This window comes from Rhipicephalus microplus, unplaced genomic scaffold (assembly GCF_043290135.1).
Source record: "Rhipicephalus microplus isolate Deutch F79 unplaced genomic scaffold, USDA_Rmic scaffold_62, whole genome shotgun sequence".
Lineage (NCBI taxonomy): Eukaryota > Metazoa > Arthropoda > Arachnida > Ixodida > Ixodidae > Rhipicephalus > Rhipicephalus microplus.
The window spans coordinates 1,250,281-1,263,745 of record NW_027464635.1 but is presented as its reverse complement, the minus strand read 5'-3'; the positions used below and the strand labels follow the sequence as shown (position 1 = coordinate 1,263,745).

Here is a 13,465-nt window from a genome sequence, read left to right as displayed (position 1 = left end):
TGCGCAAACACGTACACGGACACAAGGAAAAGAGGCAAACAACACGGGCGCCCGTGTTGTTTGCCTCTTTTCCTTGTGTCCGTGTACGTGTTTCCGCAAAGAAGTCATGATCGAGTACGAACTCGCCCAACTTTCAGTACTTTTGTTTTCGAAGTTTAGTTCGAAATACTTCTGATGGTGTCACTGCCTGAACAAGATGCTGCGCCGGCGCCGTGGCTTATTTGGTTAAAGCACCTGTCTAGTAAACCTGAGATCGTGAGTTCGAATCTCACCGGTGCCTCGAGAGTGAAGACAAACGTCTCTCTAGTTTTTTTTGTTTTCGAAGTATAGTTCGAAATACTTCTGATAGTGTCACTGCCTGAACAAGACGCTGCACAGGTGCCGTGGCTTAGTTGGTTAAAGCGCCTGTCTAGTAAACAGGAGAGCGTGAGTTCAAATCTCACCGGTGCCTCGATAGTCAAGACGAACATCTCTCTAGCTTTTTGTTTTCGAATTTTAGTTCGAAATACTTCTGATGGTGTCACTGCCTGAACAACAGGCTGCGCAGGCGCCGTGGCTCAGTTAGTTAAAGCGCCTGTCTAGTAAACAAGAGATCGTGGGTTCGAATCTCACCGGTGCCTCGAGAGTCAAGACAAACGGCTCTCTAGTTTTTGTTTTCGAAGTTTAGTTCGAAATACTTCTGATGGTGTCACTGCCTGAACAAGACGCTGCGCAGGCGCCGTGGCTTAGTTGGTTAAAGCGCATGTCTAGTAAACAGGAGATCATTTGTCCGAATCTCACCGGTGCCACGAGAGTCAAGACAAACGTCTGTCTAGTTTTTTGTTTTCGAAGTTTAGTTCTAAGTGCTTCTGATGGTGTCACTGCCTGAACAAGACGCTGCGCGGGCGCCGTGGCTTAGTGGGTTAAAGCGCCTGTCTAGCAAACAGGAGATCGAGAGTTCGAATCTCACCGGTGCCTCGAGAGTCAAGACTAACGTCTCTCTAGTTTTTTTTTGTTTTCGAAGTATTGTTCGAAATACTTCTAATGGTGTCACTGCCTGAACAAGACGCTGCGCAGGCGCCGTGGCTCATTTGGTTAAAGCGCCTGTCTAGTAAACCGGAGATCGTGCGTTCGAATCTCACCGGTGCCTCGAGAGTCAAGACAAACGTCTCTCTAGTTTTTTGTTTTCGAAGTTTAGTTCGAAATACTTCTGATGGTGTCACTGCCTGAACAAGACGCTGCGCAGACGCCGTGGCTTAGTTGGTTAAAGCGCCTGTCTAGTAAACAGGAGATCATGAGTTCGAATCTCAGCGGTGTCTCGAGAGTCGAGACAAACGTCTCTCTAGTTTTTTGTTTTCGAAGTTTAGTTCGAAATAATTCTGATGGTGTCACTGCCTGAACAAGACGCTGCGCAGGCGCTGTGGCTTAGTTAGTTAAAGCGCCTATCTAGTAAAAGGAAGATCCTGAGTTCGAATCTCACCTGTGCCTCGAGAGTGAAGACAAACGTCTCTCAATTTTCTTGTTTTCGAAGTTTAGTTCGAAATACTTCGGACGGTGTCACTGACTGAACAAGGCGCTGCGCAGGCGCCATGGCTTAGTTAGTTAAAGCGCCTGTCTAGTAAACAGGAGATCGTGACTTCGAATTTCACCGGTGCCTCGAGAGTCAAGACAAACGGCTCTCTAGTTTTTTTTCGAAGTTTACTTCAAAACACTTCTGATGGTGTCACTGCCTGAACAAGACGCTGCGCAGGCGCCGTGGCTTAGTTGGTTAAAGCGCCTGTCTAGTAAACAGGAGATCGTGAGTTCGAATATCACCGGTGCCTCGAGAGTCAAGACAAACGTCTCTCTACTTTTTTCTTTTCGAAGATTTGTTCGAAATACTTCTGATGGTGTCACTGACTGAACAAGGCGCTGCGCAGGCGCCATGGCTTAGTTAGTTAAAGCGCCTGTCTAGTAAACAGGAGATCGTGAGTTCGAATATCACCGGTGCCTCGAGAGTCAAGACGAACGTCTCTCTACTTTTTTGTTTTCGAAGTTTTGTTCGAAATACTTCTGATGGTGTCACTGACTGAACAAGGCGCTGCGCAGGCGCCATGGCTTAGTTAGTTAAAGCGCCTGTCTAGTAAACAGGAGATCGTGAGTTCGAATTTCACCGGTGCCTCGAAAGTCAAGACAAACGGCTCTCTAGTTTTTTTGTTTTCGAAGTTTACTTCGAAACACTTCTGATGGTGTCACTGCCTGAACAAGACGCTGCGCAGGCGCCGTGGCTTAGTTAGTTAAAGCGCCTGTCTAGTAAACAGGAGATCTTGAGTTCGAATCTCACCGGTGCCTCGGGAGTCAAGACTAACGTCTCTCTAGTTTTTTGTTTTCGAACATTCATGACTTCTTTGCGCAAACACGTACACGGACACAAGGAAAAGAGGCAAACAACACGGGCGCCCGTGTTGTTTGCCTCTTTTCCTTGTGTCCGTGTACGTGTTTCCGCAAAGAAGTCATGATCGAGTACGAACTCGCCCAACTTTCAGTACTTTTGTTTTCGAAGTTTAGTTCGAAATGCTTCTGATGGTGTCACTGCCTGAACGAGACGCTGCGCAGGCAGCGGTGGCTTAGTTGGTTAGAGCGCCTGTCTAGTAAACAGGACATCGTGAGTTCGAATCTCACCGGTGCGTCGAGAGTGAAGACTAACGTCTCTCTAGTTTTTTGTTTTCGAAGTATAGTTCCAAATACTTCTGATGGTGTCACTGCCTGAACAAGACGCTGCGCAGGCGCCGTGGCTTCTCTAGTTAAAGCGCCTGTCTAGTAAACAGGAAATCGTGGGTTCGAATCTCACCGGTGCCTCGAGAGTCAAGACAGACATCTCTCTAGTTTTTTTTGTTTTCGAAGTTTAGTTCGAAATACTTTTGATGGTGTCACTGCCTGAACAAGACGCTGTGCAGGCGCTGTGGCTTAGTTATATAAAGGGCCTGTCTAGTGAAAGAAAGATTGTGAGTTCGAATCTCACCTGTGCCTCGAGAGTCAAGACAAACGTCTCTCAAGTTTTTTTGTTTTCGAAGTTTAGTTCGAAATACTTCTGATGGTGTCACTGACTGAACAAGGCGCTGTGCAGGCGCCGTGGCTCAGTTAGTTAAAGCGCCTTTCTAGTAAACAAGAGATCGTGAGTTCGAATCTCACCAAATCCTCGAGAGTCAAGACAAACGGCTCTCTAGTTTTTGTTTTCGAAGTTTAGTTCGAAATACTTCTGATGGTGTTACTGCCTGAACAAGACGCTGCGCAGGTGCCGTGGCTTAGTTGGTTAAAGCGCATGTCTAGTAAACAGGAGATCATTTGTCTGAATCTCACCGGTGCCACGAGAGTCAGGACAAACGTCTGTCTAGTTTTTTGTTTTCGAAGTTTACTTCTAAATGCTTCTGATGGTGTCACTGCCTGAACAAGACGCTGCGCGGGCGCCGTGGCTTAGTTGGTTAAAGCGCCTGTCTAGCAAACAGGAGATCGAGATTTCGAATCTCACTGGTGCCTCGAGAGTCAAGACTAACGTCTCTCTAGTTTTTTTTTGTTTTCGAAGTATGGTTCGAAATACTTCTAAAGGTGTCACTGCCTGAACAAGACGCTGCGCAGGCGCCGTGGCTCATTTGGTTAAAGCGCCTGTCTAGTAAACCGGAGATCGTGCGTTCGAATCTCACCGGTGCCTCGAGAGTCAAGACAAACGTCTCTCTAGTTTTTTTGTTTTCGAAGTTTAGTTCGAAATACTTCTGATGATGTCACTGCCTGAACAAGACGCTGCGCAGACGCCGTGGCTTAGTTGGTTAAAGCGCCTGTCTAGTAAACAGGAGATCATTTGTCCGAATCTCACCGGTGCCACGAGAGTCAAGACAAACGTCTGTCTAGTTTTTTGTTTTCGAAGTTTAGTTCTAAGTGCTTCTGATGGTGTCACTGCCTGAACAAGACGCTGCGCGGGCGCCGTGGCTTAGTGGGTTAAAGCGCCTGTCTAGCAAACAGGAGATCGAGAGTTCGAATCTCACCGGTGCCTCGAGAGTCAAGACTAACGTCTCTCTAGTTTTTTTTTGTTTTCGAAGTATTGTTCGAAATACTTCTAATGGTGTCACTGCCTGAACAAGACGCTGCGCAGGCGCCGTGGCTCATTTGGTTAAAGCGCCTGTCTAGTAAACCGGAGATCGTGCGTTCGAATCTCACCGGTGCCTCGAGAGTCAAGACAAACGTCTCTCTAGTTTTTTGTTTTCGAAGTTTAGTTCGAAATACTTCTGATGGTGTCACTGCCTGAACAAGACGCTGCGCAGACGCCGTGGCTTAGTTGGTTAAAGCGCCTGTCTAGTAAACAGGAGATCATGAGTTCGAATCTCAGCGGTGTCTCGAGAGTCGAGACAAACGTCTCTCTAGTTTTTTGTTTTCGAAGTTTAGTTCGAAATAATTCTGATGGTGTCACTGCCTGAACAAGACGCTGCGCAGGCGCTGTGGCTTAGTTAGTTAAAGCGCCTATCTAGTAAAAGGAAGATCCTGAGTTCGAATCTCACCTGTGCCTCGAGAGTGAAGACAAACGTCTCTCAATTTTCTTGTTTTCGAAGTTTAGTTCGAAATACTTCGGACGGTGTCACTGACTGAACAAGGCGCTGCGCAGGCGCCATGGCTTAGTTAGTTAAAGCGCCTGTCTAGTAAACAGGAGATCGTGACTTCGAATTTCACCGGTGCCTCGAGAGTCAAGACAAACGGCTCTCTAGTTTTTTTTCGAAGTTTACTTCAAAACACTTCTGATGGTGTCACTGCCTGAACAAGACGCTGCGCAGGCGCCGTGGCTTAGTTGGTTAAAGCGCCTGTCTAGTAAACAGGAGATCGTGAGTTCGAATATCACCGGTGCCTCGAGAGTCAAGACAAACGTCTCTCTACTTTTTTCTTTTCGAAGATTTGTTCGAAATACTTCTGATGGTGTCACTGACTGAACAAGGCGCTGCGCAGGCGCCATGGCTTAGTTAGTTAAAGCGCCTGTCTAGTAAACAGGAGATCGTGAGTTCGAATATCACCGGTGCCTCGAGAGTCAAGACGAACGTCTCTCTACTTTTTTGTTTTCGAAGTTTTGTTCGAAATACTTCTGATGGTGTCACTGACTGAACAAGGCGCTGCGCAGGCGCCATGGCTTAGTTAGTTAAAGCGCCTGTCTAGTAAACAGGAGATCGTGAGTTCGAATTTCACCGGTGCCTCGAAAGTCAAGACAAACGGCTCTCTAGTTTTTTTGTTTTCGAAGTTTACTTCGAAACACTTCTGATGGTGTCACTGCCTAAACAAGACGCTGCGCAGGCGCCGTGGCTTAGTTAGTTAAAGCGCCTGTCTAGTAAACAGGAGATCTTGAGTTCGAATCTCACCGGTGCCTCGGGAGTCAAGACTAACGTCTCTCTAGTTTTTTGTTTTCGAACATTCATGACTTCTTTGCGCAAACACGTACACGGACACAAGGAAAAGAGGCAAACAACACGGGCGCCCGTGTTGTTTGCCTCTTTTCCTTGTGTCCGTGTACGTGTTTCCGCAAAGAAGTCATGATCGAGTACGAACTCGCCCAACTTTCAGTACTTTTGTTTTCGAAGTTTAGTTCGAAATGCTTCTGATGGTGTCACTGCCTGAACGAGACGCTGCGCAGGCAGCGGTGGCTTAGTTGGTTAGAGCGCCTGTCTAGTAAACAGGACATCGTGAGTTCGAATCTCACCGGTGCGTCGAGAGTGAAGACTAACGTCTCTCTAGTTTTTTGTTTTCGAAGTATAGTTCCAAATACTTCTGATGGTGTCACTGCCTGAACAAGACGCTGCGCAGGCGCCGTGGCTTCTCTAGTTAAAGCGCCTGTCTAGTAAACAGGAAATCGTGGGTTCGAATCTCACCGGTGCCTCGAGAGTCAAGACAGACATCTCTCTAGTTTTTTTTGTTTTCGAAGTTTAGTTCGAAATACTTTTGATGGTGTCACTGCCTGAACAAGACGCTGTGCAGGCGCTGTGGCTTAGTTATATAAAGGGCCTGTCTAGTGAAAGAAAGATTGTGAGTTCGAATCTCACCTGTGCCTCGAGAGTCAAGACAAACGTCTCTCAAGTTTTTTTGTTTTCGAAGTTTAGTTCGAAATACTTCTGATGGTGTCACTGACTGAACAAGGCGCTGTGCAGGCGCCGTGGCTCAGTTAGTTAAAGCGCCTTTCTAGTAAACAAGAGATCGTGAGTTCGAATCTCACCAAATCCTCGAGAGTCAAGACAAACGGCTCTCTAGTTTTTGTTTTCGAAGTTTAGTTCGAAATACTTCTGATGGTGTTACTGCCTGAACAAGACGCTGCGCAGGTGCCGTGGCTTAGTTGGTTAAAGCGCATGTCTAGTAAACAGGAGATCATTTGTCTGAATCTCACCGGTGCCACGAGAGTCAGGACAAACGTCTGTCTAGTTTTTTGTTTTCGAAGTTTACTTCTAAATGCTTCTGATGGTGTCACTGCCTGAACAAGACGCTGCGCGGGCGCCGTGGCTTAGTTGGTTAAAGCGCCTGTCTAGCAAACAGGAGATCGAGATTTCGAATCTCACTGGTGCCTCGAGAGTCAAGACTAACGTCTCTCTAGTTTTTTTTTGTTTTCGAAGTATGGTTCGAAATACTTCTAAAGGTGTCACTGCCTGAACAAGACGCTGCGCAGGCGCCGTGGCTCATTTGGTTAAAGCGCCTGTCTAGTAAACCGGAGATCGTGCGTTCGAATCTCACCGGTGCCTCGAGAGTCAAGACAAACGTCTCTCTAGTTTTTTTGTTTTCGAAGTTTAGTTCGAAATACTTCTGATGATGTCACTGCCTGAACAAGACGCTGCGCAGACGCCGTGGCTTAGTTGGTTAAAGCGCCTGTCTAGTAAACAGGAGATCATGAGTTCGAATCTCACCGGTGTCTCGAGAAAGACAAACGTCTCTCTAGTTTTTTGTTTTCGAAGTTTAGTTCGAAATAATTCTGATGGTGTCACTGCCTGAACAAGACGCTGCACAGGCGCTGTGGCTTAGTTAGTTAAAGCGCCTGTCTAGTAAACAGGAGATCTTGAGTTCGAATCTCACCGGTGCCTCGGGAGTCAAGACTAACGTCTCTCTAGTTTTTTGTTTTCGAACATTCATGACTTCTTTGCGCAAACACGTACACGGACACAAGGAAAAGAGGCAAACAACACGGGCGCCCGTGTTGTTTGCCTCTTTTCCTTGTGTCCGTGCACGTGTTTCCGCAAAGAAGTCATGATCGAGTACGAACTCGCCCAACTTTCAGTACTTTTGTTTTCGAAGTTTAGTTCGAAATACTTCTGATGGTGTCACTGCCTGAACAAGACGCTGCGCCGGCGCCGTGGCTTATTTGGTTAAAGCGCCTGTCTAGTAAACCGGAGATCGTTAGTTCGAATCTCACCGGTGCCTCGAGAGTGAAGACAAACGTCTCTCTAGTTTTTTCGTTTTCGAAGTATAGTTCGAAATACTTCAGATGGTGTCACTGCCTGAACAAGACGCTGCGCAGGCGCCGTGGCTTAGTTAGTTAAAGCGCTTGTCTAGTAAACAGGAGATCGTGAGTTCGAATCTCACCGGTGCCTCGGGAGTCAAGACTAACGTCTCTAGTTTTTTGTTTTCGAAGTTTAGTTCGAAATACTTCTGATGGTGTCACTGCCTGAACAAGACGCTGCACAGGTGCCGTGGCTTAGTTGGTTAAAGCGCCTGTATAGTAAACAGGAGATCGTGAGTTCAAATCTCACCGGTGCCTCGAGAGTCAAGACAAACATCTCTCTAGCTTTTTGTTTTCGAAGTTTAGTTCGAAATACTTCTGATGGTGTCACTGCCTGAACAACAGGCTGCGCAGGCGCCGTGGCTTAGTTGGTTAAAGCGCCTATCTAGTAAAAGGAAGATCGTGAGTTCGAATCTCACCTGTGCCTCGAGAGTCAAGACAAACGGCTCTCAAGTTTCTTGTTTTCGAAGTTTAGTTCGAAATACTTCTGATGGTGTCACTGACTGAACAAGGCGTTGCGCAGGCGCCATGGCTTAGTTGGTTAAAGCGCCTGTCTAGTAAACAGGAGATCGTGAGTTCGAATCTCACCTGTGCCTCGAGAGTCAAGACAAACGTCTCTCAAGTTTCTTGTTTTCGAAGTTTAGTTCGAAATACTTCTGATGGTGTCACTGACTGAACAAGGCGCTGCGCAGGCGCCATGGCTTAGTTAGTTAAAGCGCCTGTCTAGTAAACAGGAGATCGTGAGTTCGAATTTCACCGGTGCCTCGAGAGTCAAGACAAACGGCTCTCTAGTTTTTTTTTCGAAGTTTACTTCGAAACACTTCTGATGGTGTCACTGCCTGAACAAGACGCTGCGCAGGCGCCGTGGCTTAGTTGGTTAAAGCGCCTGTCTAGTAAACAGGAGATCGTGAGTTCGAATATCACCGGTGCCTCGAGAGTCAAGACAAATGTCTCTCTACTTTTTTGTTTTCGAAGTTTTGTTCGAAATACTTCTGATGGTGTCACTGACTGAACAAGGCGCTGCGCAGGCGCCATGGCTTAGTTAGTTAAAGCGCCTGTCTAGTAAACAGGAGATCGTGAGTTCGAATTTCACCGGTGCCTCGAGAGTCAAGACAAACGGCTCTCTAGTTTTTTTGTTTTCGAAGTTTACTTCGAAACACTTCTGATGGTGTCACTGCCTGAACAAGACGCTGCGCAGGCGCCGTGGCTTAGTTGGTTAAAGCGCCTGTCTAGTAAACAGGATATCGTGAGTTCGAATCTCACTGGTGCCTCGAGAGTCAAGACTAACGTCTCTCTAGTTTTTTTTGTTTTCGAAGTATGGTTCGAAATACTTCTAATGGTGTCACTGCCTGAACAAGACGCTGCGCAGGCGCCGTGGCTCATTTGGTTAAAGCGCCTGTCTAGTAAACCGGAGATCGTGCGTTCGAATCTCACCGGTGCCTCGAGAGTCAAGACAAACGTCTCTCTAGTTTTTTTGTTTTCGAAGTTTAGTTCGAAATACTTCTGATGATGTCACTGCCTGAACAAGACGCTGCGCAGACGCCGTGGCTTAGTTGGTTAAAGCGCCTGTCTAGTAAACAGGAGATCATGAGTTCGAATCTCACCGGTGTCTCGAGAAAGACAAACGTCTCTCTAGTTTTTTGTTTTCGAAGTTTAGTTCGAAATAATTCTGATGGTGTCACTGCCTGAACAAGACGCTGCACAGGCGCTGTGGCTTAGTTAGTTAAAGCGCCTGTCTAGTAAACAGGAGATCTTGAGTTCGAATCTCACCGGTGCCTCGGCAGTCAAGACTAACGTCTCTCTAGTTTTTTGTTTTCGAACATTCATGACTTCTTTGCGCAAACACGTACACGGACACAAGGAAAAGAGGCAAACAACACGGGCGCCCGTGTTGTTTGCCTCTTTTCCTTGTGTCCGTGCACGTGTTTCCGCAAAGAAGTCATGATCGAGTACGAACTCGCCCAACTTTCAGTACTTTTGTTTTCGAAGTTTAGTTCGAAATACTTCTGATGGTGTCACTGCCTGAACAAGACGCTGCGCCGGCGCCGTGGCTTATTTGGTTAAAGCGCCTGTCTAGTAAACCGGAGATCGTTAGTTCGAATCTCACCGGTGCCTCGAGAGTGAAGACAAACGTCTCTCTAGTTTTTTCGTTTTCGAAGTATAGTTCGAAATACTTCAGATGGTGTCACTGCCTGAACAAGACGCTGCGCAGGCGCCGTGGCTTAGTTAGTTAAAGCGCTTGTCTAGTAAACAGGAGATCGTGAGTTCGAATCTCACCGGTGCCTCGGGAGTCAAGACTAACGTCTCTAGTTTTTTGTTTTCGAAGTTTAGTTCGAAATACTTCTGATGGTGTCACTGCCTGAACAAGACGCGGCACAGGTGCCGTGGCTTAGTTGGTTAAAGCGCCTGTATAGTAAACAGGAGATCGTGAGTTCAAATCTCACCGGTGCCTCGAGAGTCAAGACAAACATCTCTCTAGCTTTTTGTTTTCGAAGTTTAGTTCGAAATACTTCTGATGGTGTCACTGCCTGAACAACAGGCTGCGCAGGCGCCGTGGCTTAGTTGGTTAAAGCGCCTATCTAGTAAAAGGAAAATCGTGAGTTCGAATCTCACCTGTGCCTCGAGAGTCAAGACAAACGTCTCTCAAGTTTCTTGTTTTCGAAGTTTAGTTCGAAATACTTCTGATGGTGTCACTGACTGAACAAGGCGTTGCGCAGGCGCCATGGCTTAGTTGGTTAAAGCGCCTGTCTAGTAAACAGGAGATCGTGAGTTCGAATCTCACCTGTGCCTCGAGAGTCAAGACAAACGTCTCTCAAGTTTCTTGTTTTCGAAGTTTAGTTCGAAATACTTCTGATGGTGTCACTGACTGAACAAGGCGCTGCGCAGGCGCCATGGCTTAGTTAGTTAAAGCGCCTGTCTAGTAAACAGGAGATCGTGAGTTCGAATTTCACCGGTGCCTCGAGAGTCAAGACAAACGGCTCTCTAGTTTTTTTTTCGAAGTTTACTTCGAAACACTTCTGATGGTGTCACTGCCTGAACAAGACGCTGCGCAGGCGCCGTGGCTTAGTTGGTTAAAGCGCCTGTCTAGTAAACAGGAGATCGTGAGTTCGAATATCACCGGTGCCTCGAGAGTCAAGACAAACGTCTCTCTACTTTTTTGTTTTCGAAGTTTTGTTCGAAATACTTCTGATGGTGTCACTGACTGAACAAGGCGCTGCGCAGGCGCCATGGCTTAGTTAGTTAAAGCGCCTGTCTAGTAAACAGGAGATCGTGAGTTCGAATTTCACCGGTGCCTCGAGAGTCAAGACAAACGGCTCTCTAGTTTTTTTGTTTTCGAAGTTTACTTCGAAACACTTCTGATGGTGTCACTGCCTGAACAAGACGCTGCGCAGGCGCCGTGGCTTAGTTGGTTAAAGCGCCTGTCTTGTAAACAGGATATCGTGAGTTCGAATATCACTGGTGCCTCGAGAGTCAAGACAAACGTCTCTCTACTTTTTTGTTTTCGAAGTCTAGTTCGAAATACTTGTGATGGTGTCACTGCCTGAACAAGACGCTGCGTAGGCGCCGTGGCTTAGTTGGTTAAAGCGCCTGTCTAGTAAACAGGAGATCATGAGTTCGAATCTCACCGGTGCCGCGAGAGTCAAGACAAACCTCTCTCTAGTTTTTTGTTTTCGAAGTTTAGTTCGAAATACTTCTGATAGTGTCACTGCCTGAACAAGACGCTGCGCAGGCGCCGTGGCTTAGTTAGTTAAAGCGCCTGTCTAGTAAACAGGAGATCGTGAGTTCGAATCTCACCGGTGCCTCGGGAGTCAAGACTAACGTCTCTCTAGTTTCTTGTTTTCGAACATTCATGACTTCTTTGCGCAAACACGTACACGGACACAAGGAAAAGAGGCAAACAACACGGGCGCCCGTGTTGTTTGCCTGTTTTCCTTGTGTCCGTGTACGTGTTTCCGCAAAGAAGTCATGATCGAGTACGAACTCGCCCAACTTTCAGTACTTTTGTTTTCGAAGTTTAGTTCGAAATACTTCTGATGGTGTCACTGCCTGAACAAGACGCTGCGCCGGCGCCGTGGCTTATTTGGTTAAAGCGCCTGTCTAGTAAACCTGAGATCGTGAGTTCGAATCTCACCGGTGCCTCGAGAGTGAAGACAAACGTCTCTCTAGTTTTTTTTGTTTTCGAAGTATAGTTCGAAATACTTCTGATAGTGTCGCTGCCTGAACAAGACGCTGCACAGGTGCCGTGGCTTAGTTGGTTAAAGCGCCTGTCTAGTAAACAGGAGAGCGTGAGTTCAAATCTCACCGGTGCCTCGATAGTCAAGACAAACATCTCTCTAGCTTTTTGTTTTCGAAGTTTAGTTCGAAATACTTCTGATGGTGTCACTGCCTGAACAACAGGCTGCGCAGGCGCCGTGGCTCAGTTAGTTAAAGCGCCTGTCTAGTAAACAAGAGATCGTGGGTTCGAATCTCACCGGTGCCTCGAGAGTCAAGACAAACGGATCTCTAGTTTTTGTTTTCGAAGTTTAGTTCGAAATACTTCTGATGGTGTCACTGCCTGAACAAGACGCTGCGCAGGCGCCGTGGCTTAGTTGGTTAAAGCGCATGTCTAGTAAACAGGAGATCATTTGTCCGAATCTCACCGGTGCCACGAGAGTCAAGACAAACGTCTGTCTAGTTTTTTGTTTTCGAAGTTTAGTTCTAAGTGCTTCTGATGGTGTCACTGCCTGAACAAGACGCTGCGCGGGCGCCGTGGCTTAGTTGGTTAAAGCGCCTGTCTAGCAAACAGGAGATCGAGAGTTCGAATCTCACCGGTGCCTCGAGAGTCAAGACTAACGTCTCTCTAGTTTTTTTTTGTTTTTGAAGTATTGTTCGAAATACTTCTAATGGTGTCACTGCCTGAACAAGACGCTGCGCAGGCGCCGTGGCTCATTTGGTTAAAGCGCCTGTCTAGTAAACCGGAGATCGTGCGTTCGAATCTCACCGGTGCCTCGAGAGTCAAGACAAACGTCTCTCTAGTTTTTTGTTTTCGAAGTTTAGTTCGAAATACTTCTGATGGTGTCACTGCCTGAACAAGACGCTGCGCAGACGCCGTGGCTTAGTTGGTTAAAGCGCCTGCCTAGTAAACAGGAGATCATGAGTTCGAATCTTAGCGGTGTCTCGAGAGTCGAGACAAACGTCTCTCTAGTTTTTTGTTTTCGAAGTTTAGTTCGAAATAATTCTGATGGTGTCACTGCCTGAACAAGACGCTGCGCAGGCGCTGTGGCTTAGTTAGTTAAAGCGCCTATCTAGTAAAAGGAAGATCCTGAGTTCGAATCTCACCTGTGCCTCGAGAGTCAAGACAAACGTCTCTCAAGTTTCTTGTTTTCGAAGTTTAGTTCGAAATACTTCTGACGGTGTCACTGACTGAACAAGGCGCTGCGCAGGCGCCATGGCTTAGTTAGTTAAAGCGCCTGTCTAGTAAACAGGAGATCGTGAGTTCGAATTTCACCGGTGCCTCGAGAGTCAAGACAAACGGCTCTCTAGTTTTTTTTCGAAGTTTACTTCAAAACACTTCTGATGGTGTCACTGCCTGAACAAGACGCTGCGCAGGCGCCGTGGCTTAGTTGGTTAAAGCGCCTGTCTAGTAAACAGCAGATCGTGAGTTCGAATATCACCGGTGCCTCGAGAGTCAAGACAAACGTCTCTCTACTTTTTTCTTTTCGAAGTTTTGTTCGAAATACTTCTGATGGTGTCACTGACTGAACAAGGCGCTGCGCAGGCGCCATGGCTTAGTTAGTTAAAGCGCCTGTCTAGTAAACAGGAGATCGTGAGTTCGAATATCACCGGTGCCTCGAGAGTCAAGACAAACGTCTCTCTACTTTTTTGTTTTCGAAGTTTTGTTCGAAATACTTCTGATGGTGTCACTGACTGAACAAGGCGCTGCGCAGGCGCCATGGCTAAGTTAGTTAAAGCGCCTGTCTAGTAAACAGGAGATCGTGAGTTCGAATTTCTCCGGTG

General features: G+C 47.0%; 21 non-coding genes across 21 annotated transcripts; all 21 read left to right on the top strand.

The window, feature by feature from the left end:
* The first annotated feature begins 377 nt into the window (after positions 1–377).
* TRNAT-AGU (transfer RNA threonine (anticodon AGU)) lies at positions 378–451 on the top strand. The gene has a single exon. It is a non-coding gene; the product is annotated as a tRNA-Thr (tRNA).
* Positions 452–883: 432 nt separating this feature from the next.
* TRNAA-AGC (transfer RNA alanine (anticodon AGC)) lies at positions 884–957 on the top strand. Its single transcript has one exon. It is a non-coding gene; the product is annotated as a tRNA-Ala (tRNA).
* A 267-nt stretch (positions 958–1,224) lies between these two features.
* TRNAT-AGU (transfer RNA threonine (anticodon AGU)) lies at positions 1,225–1,298 on the top strand. The gene has a single exon. It is a non-coding gene; the product is annotated as a tRNA-Thr (tRNA).
* Positions 1,299–1,728: 430 nt separating this feature from the next.
* TRNAT-AGU (transfer RNA threonine (anticodon AGU)) lies at positions 1,729–1,802 on the top strand. Its single transcript has one exon. It is a non-coding gene; the product is annotated as a tRNA-Thr (tRNA).
* A 1,619-nt stretch (positions 1,803–3,421) lies between these two features.
* On the top strand, positions 3,422–3,495 carry TRNAA-AGC (transfer RNA alanine (anticodon AGC)). Its single transcript has one exon. It is a non-coding gene; the product is annotated as a tRNA-Ala (tRNA).
* A 437-nt stretch (positions 3,496–3,932) lies between these two features.
* On the top strand, positions 3,933–4,006 carry TRNAA-AGC (transfer RNA alanine (anticodon AGC)). Its single transcript has one exon. It is a non-coding gene; the product is annotated as a tRNA-Ala (tRNA).
* A 267-nt stretch (positions 4,007–4,273) lies between these two features.
* On the top strand, positions 4,274–4,347 carry TRNAT-AGU (transfer RNA threonine (anticodon AGU)). Its single transcript has one exon. It is a non-coding gene; the product is annotated as a tRNA-Thr (tRNA).
* A 430-nt stretch (positions 4,348–4,777) lies between these two features.
* TRNAT-AGU (transfer RNA threonine (anticodon AGU)) lies at positions 4,778–4,851 on the top strand. The gene has a single exon. It is a non-coding gene; the product is annotated as a tRNA-Thr (tRNA).
* Positions 4,852–6,470: 1,619 nt separating this feature from the next.
* TRNAA-AGC (transfer RNA alanine (anticodon AGC)) lies at positions 6,471–6,544 on the top strand. The gene has a single exon. It is a non-coding gene; the product is annotated as a tRNA-Ala (tRNA).
* A 268-nt stretch (positions 6,545–6,812) lies between these two features.
* TRNAT-AGU (transfer RNA threonine (anticodon AGU)) lies at positions 6,813–6,886 on the top strand. The gene has a single exon. It is a non-coding gene; the product is annotated as a tRNA-Thr (tRNA).
* Positions 6,887–7,485: 599 nt separating this feature from the next.
* Positions 7,486–7,559, top strand: TRNAT-AGU (transfer RNA threonine (anticodon AGU)). The gene has a single exon. It is a non-coding gene; the product is annotated as a tRNA-Thr (tRNA).
* Positions 7,560–8,326: 767 nt separating this feature from the next.
* Positions 8,327–8,400, top strand: TRNAT-AGU (transfer RNA threonine (anticodon AGU)). Its single transcript has one exon. It is a non-coding gene; the product is annotated as a tRNA-Thr (tRNA).
* Positions 8,401–8,665: 265 nt separating this feature from the next.
* On the top strand, positions 8,666–8,739 carry TRNAT-AGU (transfer RNA threonine (anticodon AGU)). The gene has a single exon. It is a non-coding gene; the product is annotated as a tRNA-Thr (tRNA).
* A 267-nt stretch (positions 8,740–9,006) lies between these two features.
* On the top strand, positions 9,007–9,080 carry TRNAT-AGU (transfer RNA threonine (anticodon AGU)). Its single transcript has one exon. It is a non-coding gene; the product is annotated as a tRNA-Thr (tRNA).
* Positions 9,081–9,679: 599 nt separating this feature from the next.
* Positions 9,680–9,753, top strand: TRNAT-AGU (transfer RNA threonine (anticodon AGU)). Its single transcript has one exon. It is a non-coding gene; the product is annotated as a tRNA-Thr (tRNA).
* A 767-nt stretch (positions 9,754–10,520) lies between these two features.
* Positions 10,521–10,594, top strand: TRNAT-AGU (transfer RNA threonine (anticodon AGU)). Its single transcript has one exon. It is a non-coding gene; the product is annotated as a tRNA-Thr (tRNA).
* Positions 10,595–10,859: 265 nt separating this feature from the next.
* TRNAT-UGU (transfer RNA threonine (anticodon UGU)) lies at positions 10,860–10,933 on the top strand. Its single transcript has one exon. It is a non-coding gene; the product is annotated as a tRNA-Thr (tRNA).
* A 95-nt stretch (positions 10,934–11,028) lies between these two features.
* TRNAT-AGU (transfer RNA threonine (anticodon AGU)) lies at positions 11,029–11,102 on the top strand. Its single transcript has one exon. It is a non-coding gene; the product is annotated as a tRNA-Thr (tRNA).
* A 95-nt stretch (positions 11,103–11,197) lies between these two features.
* TRNAT-AGU (transfer RNA threonine (anticodon AGU)) lies at positions 11,198–11,271 on the top strand. The gene has a single exon. It is a non-coding gene; the product is annotated as a tRNA-Thr (tRNA).
* Positions 11,272–11,705: 434 nt separating this feature from the next.
* Positions 11,706–11,779, top strand: TRNAT-AGU (transfer RNA threonine (anticodon AGU)). Its single transcript has one exon. It is a non-coding gene; the product is annotated as a tRNA-Thr (tRNA).
* Positions 11,780–12,211: 432 nt separating this feature from the next.
* TRNAA-AGC (transfer RNA alanine (anticodon AGC)) lies at positions 12,212–12,285 on the top strand. Its single transcript has one exon. It is a non-coding gene; the product is annotated as a tRNA-Ala (tRNA).
* The last annotated feature ends 1,180 nt before the right edge of the window (positions 12,286–13,465 follow it).